The sequence below is a fragment of the Bos grunniens genome, chromosome 3, assembly GCF_055505025.1.
Source record: "Bos grunniens cultivar Pamir isolate PY7600 chromosome 3, Bosgru_T2T1.0, whole genome shotgun sequence".
NCBI lineage: Eukaryota > Metazoa > Chordata > Mammalia > Artiodactyla > Bovidae > Bos > Bos grunniens.
In genome coordinates this window covers 117,999,682-118,008,886 of record NC_141167.1, presented here as the reverse complement: position 1 = coordinate 118,008,886, position 9,205 = coordinate 117,999,682, and positions in this window count along the sequence as shown.

Sequence of the window (9,205 nt, the reverse complement as noted above, 5' to 3'; positions counted from 1 at the left end):
AGAGGGTGGACTTGTGGACACAGTGGAGGAAGGACAAGGTAGGACAGATTGAGAAAGTAGCAGTGACATATATACCCTATTTTGGAAAATAATTAACTAGAGGGAAGCTGCTGTATAACACAGGAAGCCCAGCACAGCACTCTGTGATGACCTAGAGTGGAGTCGGGGTGGGGGGGGCTCTAGAGAGAAGCGGTACATATATACATATATATGATTATGACCAATCCACGTTGATGTACAGCAGAGGTCACCGCAACATTATAAAGCAATTACCCTCCAACAACAAAGTAATCTTGATTAAAAAAAAAAAACAGCAAACAAAAGTGAACTGAGCATCCGCATTGCGCTAGGTGCCAGACCAGTGCTGTGACTACTGCTGCCTCTTACAGCATTATCTCTGACAACCACAGTAGCTACCATGAACAAGGCTCCTACTGGATGCCAGTCACTGTACTGAGTGCTTTGTAGACACGATTTCATTTAATCCTCAGAAGAGCATGGTGAAGGGCCAATTTCATTTGTATTTTGCAGTTCCGAAAGACAAAGCTTATGAGATTAAGGAAGGAGTTTGTTTGATTTTTCCAACTTTGTTGGCACTTTTTCCAGTAAGTGCCAGAGTCAGGTTTGAACTCAAGCTTTTCTGTTGCCAAAGCAGATGCAAAAGCGTTACTATACTCCAGTATGTTAGTCTATTTCATCTGATTTAAACAGGCTATGATTCTATGTAGGGATGAATGTTTTGCATGCTCATCTAAACACACAGAAGTAGTTCATGAACTTGTTCCACATAGTAATGTCATAAGCAAGAGACACACACAGCACATTGGACACTCAGTGTGACCCGTAAGAAAATATGATTCTATGAGTTCTTCATACAACATCTCACTCTATTGGGTACTCCTGACCCCATTTCAGGGCTGTGTTCCTCTAGAGGGATGACTATCCAATCTGGCCTATGCTCTGACTCTACAGTGACCTGGAGAGAAGGGAGAGCCCTCCCTTTCCACTCCCCTACTGGAGAGTCTCTTTTCCTGAATTCAGCACAGGCAAACAGGAATAAGGCCAAAGAATGCCACTCTAGCTGCAACCTAAAGTGTTAAAAAGCAGTTTCAAGTGTATGGTAGAAACTGGGGACACAGCATTGACTGTTCTGACTGAATGGTGCTTCCCCAAATCTCCTATTTGGTGAATAAATTCTTTTTGCTTAAAAGATGCCTCGGACAAATACGGGTTATCATTTTGCAACATAATGATTCAGAAAACACTCAAGAAAGGACTTGCGAGAAACTGCTCCTGAGTGACTCGATCTCCAAGAATTGCTGGGGATGAACCGTGATCAAATTAAATGGCAGACCTGAATGTATCCACTCTCTCTATAAACTACATTTATTACCTTACAAAAGTGACATTTTCCTTGATGGGTGAAGCAGTAACCTTCTAAAGAAATAATTGTCTGTAACATTGTTAGTCACTGGCATGCGAAGTCATTCTCAGGCATTAAACTCAAATGATGTCTTTGATGATGATTATCATCATAAAAAGATGGACTGGGCTTTTTCAGTAGGGAGGGGTTTGTGGGGAGAGGAGGAGAAAAGGCATTTCCCATGATGCTCCTGTTACAAGAATTGAGATTGGAGTCAGATCATGAAGATTACAATGTGTGGAGACTTCTGTTTCATCCTGTTGAAATGAGCACCAAAGAATGTTCCTCTTTCTCTGGGGAAGGAATGATACTGAGCCTACCTTTACTATGGGGACTTGGCATGGGAAAAACATTAACAACAAATACAGATCAAGCTGCACAATGTGCTTCTCTATTACTCCGTCATCTCACTGTAGAAACACAAACAAGGGTAAGCAAGTAAACAACGCTATTAACATTTGTATAGCAGTTGAACTTTACAGAGTCTTTTCACATGAATTGACCCACTAGGGCTCCTGGTAGCCGTGTGAGTTAGAAATTATCATTCACATTTTATAAATTAAAAAACTGAAGCTCAGAGAAGGGCATTGAATCCAGTATTTGGTAAAATGACAGGCTTATGAAACATTGGGTCTAGATGGCACCTTATAAATAATCTATTTGAAACTATAGTTCAAGTCATTTTATTTTTTTGTACTATTTATTGATTTTTTAAAATATAAATTTATTTATTTTAATTGGAGGTTAATTACTTTACAATATTGTATTGGTTTTGCCATACATCAACATGAATCCACCACGGGTGCACACGTGTTCCCCATCCTGAACCCCCCTCCCACCTTCCTCCCCGTACCATCCCTCTGGGTCATCCCAGTGCACCAGCCCCGAGCATCCTGTATTGTGCATCGAACCTGGACTGGTGATTCATTTCATATATGATATTATACATATTTCAATGCCATTCTCCCAAATCATCCCACCCTCACCCTCTCCCACAGAGTCCAAAAGACTGTTCTATACATCTCTGTCTCTTTTGCTGTCTTGCATACAGGGTTATCGTTACCATCTTTCTAAATTCCATATATATGCATTAGTATACTGTATTGGTGTTTTTCTTTCTGGCTTACTTCACTCTGTATAATAGGCTCCAGTTTCATCCACCTCATTAGAACTGATTCAAATGTATTCTTTTTAATGGCTGAGTAATACTCCATTGTGTATACGTACAACGGCTTTCTTATCCATTCATCTGCTGATGGGCATCTAGGTTGCTTCCATGTCCTGGCTATTATAAACAGTGCTGCGATGAACATTGGGGTACACGTGTCTCTTTCAATTCTGGTTTCCTCGGTGTGTATGCCCAGCAGTGGGATTGCTGGGTCATAAGGCAGTACTATTTCCAGTTTTTTAAGGAATCTCCACACTGTTCTCCATAGTGGTTGCACTAGTTTGCATTCCCACCAACAGTGTAAGAGGGTTCCCTTTTCTCCACACCCTCTCCAGCATTTATTGCTTGTAGACTTTTGGATCGCAGCCATTCTGACGGGCATGAAATGGTACCTCATTGTAGTTTTGATTTGCATTTCTCTGATAATGAGTGATGTTGAGCATCTTTTCATGTGTTTGTTAGCCATCTGTATGTCTTCTTTGGAGAAATGTCTGTTTAGTTCTTTGTCCCATTTTTTGATTGGGTCATTTTTTTTTCTGGAATTGAGCTGTAGGAGTTGCTTGTATATTTTTGAGATTAATTCTTTGTCAGTTGCTTCGTTTGCTATTATTTTCTCCCATCCTAAAGGCTGTCTTTTGACCTTGCTTATAGTTTCCTTTGTCGTGCAGAAGCTTTTAAGTTTAATTAGGTCCCATTTGTTTATTTTTGCTTTTATTTCCAACATTCTGGGAGGTGGGTCATAGAGGATCCTGCTGTGATTTATGTCAGAGAGTGTTTTGCCTATGTTCTTCTCTAGGAGTTTTATAGTTTCTGGTCTTACATTTAGATCTTTAATCCATTTTGAGTTTATTTTTGTGTATGGTGTTAGAAAGTGTTCTAGTTTCATTCTTTTACAAGTGGTTGACCAGTTTTCCCAGCACCACTTGTTAAAGAGATTGTCTTTTCTCCATTGTATATTCTTGCCTCCTTTGTCAAAGATAAGGTGTCCATAGGTGCATGGATTTATTTCTGGGCTTTCTATTTTATTCCATTGATCTATATTTTTGCCAAGTCATTTTAATCTAACTTGATTTCATTGGAATTCTAACCACCTGGACCTCCCAGGCGGCACTAGTGATAACGAATCCGCCTGCCAATGCTGGAGACACAAGGGAGGCCAGTTCGATCCCTGGGTCAGGAAGATCTCCTGGAGGCGGAAATGACAACCCACTGCAGTATTTTTGCCTGGAGAATTGTGTGGGCAAAGGAGCCTGGAGAGCTACAGTCCATGGGGTCACAAAGAGTCAGACATGACTTGAATGTCTGCAAGTACACATATACCCCCAGTCACACCCTAGACATAAAAGTAGAATTTCTGTCCGGTTTCTGTCCTTGAAGATAGGGGAGATAGCCTAGTAAACAAATAATTCTCCCACTGTGAAGTAAGTGACACCCAGAAGAGGCATGTGTGATGCATCGGGCAGGAGTCATCATTCTGCCTGGAGGGAAGAGGAATAGGGAAGCGGTAGGGGCACGAGGAGGAGGATTCCTTATGGAGGACCAGGAGAGGATGGCAACTGAGCAACAGGACAGGGCCCTGAAGAAACAGGGAGCCACGGGAGCAAAGGACAAAGATGCTCTCAGAAGATGGACAGTTCTTTGCGGGTGGAGAGTAGTTTTGTAGGAAAAGGGGCTGAAGAGTAAGTTGGGAAGAGAAATTAGCATCATAATCTGAAGTTTTATGGACCATGTTAAGTAAGTCAGATTTCTTCTGTGAGAAATAAGGATCCATCAAAGACTTTTACACACTATTTAGTAATATTGATAATAGTAATGATGATGCAAATGATTACAGATAATATATGTTGGGGCTTCCCAGGTGGCACAATTGGTAAAGAGTCCTCCTGCCAATGCAAGAGACATGGGTTTGATCCTTGGGTCAGGAAGATCCTCTGGAGGAGAAAATGACAACCCACTCCAGTATTCTTGCCTGGTAAATTCCATGGACAGAGAAGCCTGGCAGGCCACAGTCAATGGGGTCGCAAAGCCAGACAGGACTAAGCTTACACACAAATGCATGCGTGCATGCACATACCCACCAAATATTTGTTGAGTGTTTACCACAAGCCAGGTCCTTTGCTACGCCCTACAGGCAGGGCCTTAGCTAATCTTCTCAAAAACACTTTGAAGTACAAACTTTCCTGGTGGTGGTTAAGACTTTGCCTTTCAACCCAGCGGGTTCAGATTTGATCCCTGGACAGGGGACTAACAGTCCACATGCCTCACAGCCAAAAACCCAAACCATAAAACAGAAGCAATATTGTAGCAAATTCATTAAAGACTTTAAAAATGGTCAGCATAAAAATCTAAAAAAAAAAAAATCCAACCAACAAAAAACTTTGTTAAAATCACCATTCCTAAGGGTTAGGGAGCTGAAGTAGCCTCTTGTGGTAAAGCCAAGATCTCCAGCTGTGACAGGCTCAGATGGCTGCGTTTGTTTGAAGGATCTCTAACAGTGGTATAGAAAGTGAGTTTTAATGGAGAAGGGGTTATTCTGCCCAGAAAAGGGTGACTAGGCCCTGAGGGACGCTCTTGATTTCTGAGCTGAAGAGGGAAATGCCCATTTCCTTCAATGCTTTCTTCATTTCCCAGGAGGCCAGAGGAGGAGTGGGGCCCTGGCTAAACAGGACATTTTGCTTCCCCTCTTCCCTGGCCTGTCCCCACTATCCCCTGCAGCTGACTATTTCAAACATTTGCACTCATCATCAGTGATATTCTGGAACCCATCACTATTGGTTCAAATAGTGAACCAATTAGTCAGATCATGGCTATTCATTGTAGGAGGTGGACAACAAGTAGCCTGTGGAGGTACCTGCTGTCCCAAGCAAGTTAGGGAAGGCAGGATGAGCAGACCACCTCCCATCAGCACCTCACAGAGCTGCCTCCAGAAGATACTCAGATGCCAGGACAATTAAATGTGGGGAAAGTAATTGTGAATGTACTTGTTAAAGAGATGAAAATGGCTGAACTGTAAATCAGTTTATTTAAATGCATTTTTTTGATAGCAGAATATAGGCATATCATTAGCTTGTAAATGTGTCTAATAAGCCTGTCTTCACTAATATGCCAAAAAGAGCCTAATTAACTTTTTTTCCCCTCCAGTTAGACAGTAGTGTGAGGATCCCTGATCACATTTCCACACTATCTTTTTAGCATCAGCAAAGCGGCACTAAAACAGCCCCTGTGACATCTATAAAAATGCTAGTTTATAATTAGGACGATCTTGGCTTGAACAATAATGTTGCAATTTGTAGTGATGGCTTCTGTTTCTCTTTAATTTTAATGTATTAGCCTACAATGCTCTGGAGATTTCTAGGCAGACTAGCCCGTTTCCGTTCCCCAAATTGCTGGCATTATAACACTTTAGGTTAAGCAAGGAGAAGCAGCTGCAATTTGGTAGGTTTTTTATTTTTCTAATGATTGCAAGGGCAGAAGGAATACTGACAAGAAAAGACAAGTGTAACAGCATCCACTTATTTGTTAACTCATTGTCTGAATGTGAGGACCATGTTTTAGAGACGATGCTGATGAGAACCAGGTCATAAAAACCCCAAACAACAGAATTCTAGTGTTTCCCAGTGTTCTCTGATGCAGGAATTCTTAGCTTCTTTTCATCAGAGTCCTGGAGTACTGCAAATATCTGCCATGGATTCCACAAAATAAATTCAGGAAGGCTGATCATTTTTGCCCTTTTGTCCTTCCTGACTTCATATTGAAACAAAACGGCAATGCCACAATTAGAACCACATCACTGATGCCTTCCATGTCTCTTTGTCATGTCTAGGACTGAATTCCCCATTTTTGCTTAAAACTAGAGCTTTTTCTACTAGGAGAGAGTAGCCCATGAATAGGTTTCATTCAGCAAATCTGTGAATATCCTGAAATAGGTACTCCATCAAAATTGTCTGTGAGAACTTTTATCTATACCAAATTTGGGTTTCACCATTGAAGAATCTGATCAGGAGTTCTTGAGTAGGATTAGGTAATCTGTATTTTTTTTAAAGCACCCCCAAATAATTTTGATCATGTACCTTGAACTAAGAAGAATGTTCCCAAATTTCATCACAGCCTCAAATCACTCTGTGGCTCCAAGAAGTTTAAGAATTACTGGCCTAAAGTCTGGCATTCTGTGCTTCCCTGGTGGCTCAGACAGTAAAGAATCCACCTGCAATGCAGAAGACCTGGGTTCAATCTCTGGGTTGAGAAGATCCCCTAGAGAAAGGAATGGCTACCCACTCCAGTAGAAGAGTCTGGAGAATCCAATGGACAGAGGAGCCTGCCAGGCTCCTATATCCGTGGGGTCCCAAAGAGCCAGACAGAACTGAACAGCTTTCACTCACTCACTCTGGCATTCCAGGAGTGCTCCCTAATCAGGACTCATCTTTTGTTTCCAGCACTGATCTATTGGGAATTGAGGAACCCAGTGCCTAAGTCCTAAACCAATTGGGAAATAAGACAAATGAATAAGACAGAAGGGATGGTAATGATAATATTACCATTTTATCCAAGTGACTAACATTGACTGATCTGATCTGAACATTGAAGACTACATGCTATAGCTTCAACCTTGTGGATTTATTCATACTAAAGCCCCAGATTTAAATCTACCCACTCAGCCTCAGGGAGTGTTGGGCTGGGACTGGCATCCTCTATCCCATGGGAGCAGAAGTTGCCCCTGAAAACTTATGAGGAGCAGCAGAGCAGTACCTTGGAGGGGGACTGGAAGGGGTTGAAGAGCACATGTTCCGTTTCTTTCCTAAATTTCCCTGAAGCATCATGAGTGAGGGGATGAGAGAGACCAGAACTTTTCTCCAACAGATCTCCCTCTACATGGAGAGAAGCATTAGGAACTACCATTATACCTTGGCTAACTTTTCTTTTCTCACTATTTCCCAAAATGTCATGTATTTTTCTGCTTCTTACTCTATTCACACCAACTCTCCTACTGGAAATACCCTTTCAATCATCATCACCTATCTGAATTTCATTCATGCTTAAAAATCAGATAGCACTCAACTTCTTCAGTTGAGTGTTCAACTGAAATATTGAGTTGGCCAAAAAGTTCATTCAGGTTTTTCCATACGATGTTACAGAAAAACTGAAATGAACTTTTTGGACAACCCAATATTTCCCTATGTAAGCTTTCCCTTTGCCAAAGGCACGTCCATTCTGAACTCCCCCAGCAGTTATTCAAAGCCTGAGCGAGCCTCAGAATTACCTGTGGGAGATTTTAATCCGTGTCAAGCCTGAGTCTTGCTATTGAAAAATCTAGTTCAGTACATTTTGGGTTAGGTTTGATAATCTGCATTTAAAAAAATTTCTCCGAGGTAATTCTGATCATTCATCTCGTCCAGAAAACACTGCTTACTCATTATTTGCGTGATCCGTTTGGCCCTTTCAACCCTGTGTGAGAGGAGAGATCTGCTTCTTATAAAGTAGACAGAAAGTGAAAGAAAGTGAAGTTGCTCAGTCGTGTCCGACTCTTTGCGACCCCCTGGACAGTAGCCTGCAGCAGGCTCCTCCGTCCATGGGATTTTCTAGGCAAGAGTACTGGAGTGGGTTGCCATTTCCTTCTCCAGAAAATCTTCCCGACCCAGGGATCGAACCCAGGTCTCTCGCATTGTAGACAGACGCTTTACCGTCTGAGCCACTAGGGAAGTAGAAGGACCACAAAATAGCATGCAGGGTATGGAGAAGCCCTGTGAATGAAGGTGTTTTTTTTTTTTTGGATGAAGGTCTTAACATACATCAGTGACTTGTCAGGTGCTAGTTGTGGAGGAGGTAGAGGGAACAATATACAGCAGTTTCTCTGACACTAAAAAATGACCTCGGCTATCCAGAGGGTGGGCTTCCCTAGTAGCTCAGCTGGTAAAGAATCTGCCTGCAAATGCAGGATATCCCAGTTTGATTCCTGGGTCAGGAAGATCCTCTGGAGAAGGGATAGGCTATCCATTCCACTTTTCATGGGCTTCTCTGGTGACTCAGATGGTAAAGAATATGCCTGCAATATGGGAGACCTGGGTTCCATCCCTGGGTTGGGAAGATCCCCTGGAGGAGGGCATGGCAACCCCTCCAGTATTCTTGCTTGGAGAATCCCTATGGACAGATGAGCCTGGTGGGCTAGAGTCTATGGGGTTGCAAAAGTTGGACACAACTGAGTGACTAAGCACAGCACAGCACATCCAGAGAGCATAAGCGAATTATTTGACTATTATCAGTAAAATGAATATAGTAATATATTATCCTTGAGGAATTATTGAGTAGATTAGGGAACATGTATATAAAGTATATAAAGCCTGATTCTCCTTCTTCTGTCTCCTAAGTCTGTAGGGAGCTGTCCTACCACATTTTACAACACACATGGACACACACATAGATACACACACTTACACAGGTTGGCCCTTTTCTCCTCCCAGAAGTCAATCTCCAGCCCCTTACCCAGCAGACCTGTCCTGTGAAAGTTTCACTGGCAAATGCAACTTAAATTTTGTGGGAGTGTTTTTCAAACTTTTAGCTCTAGAAAGTGGATAGGATGTGTTTGCTTAGTAAATTTTTATTCCATTTGCCTAAACTGA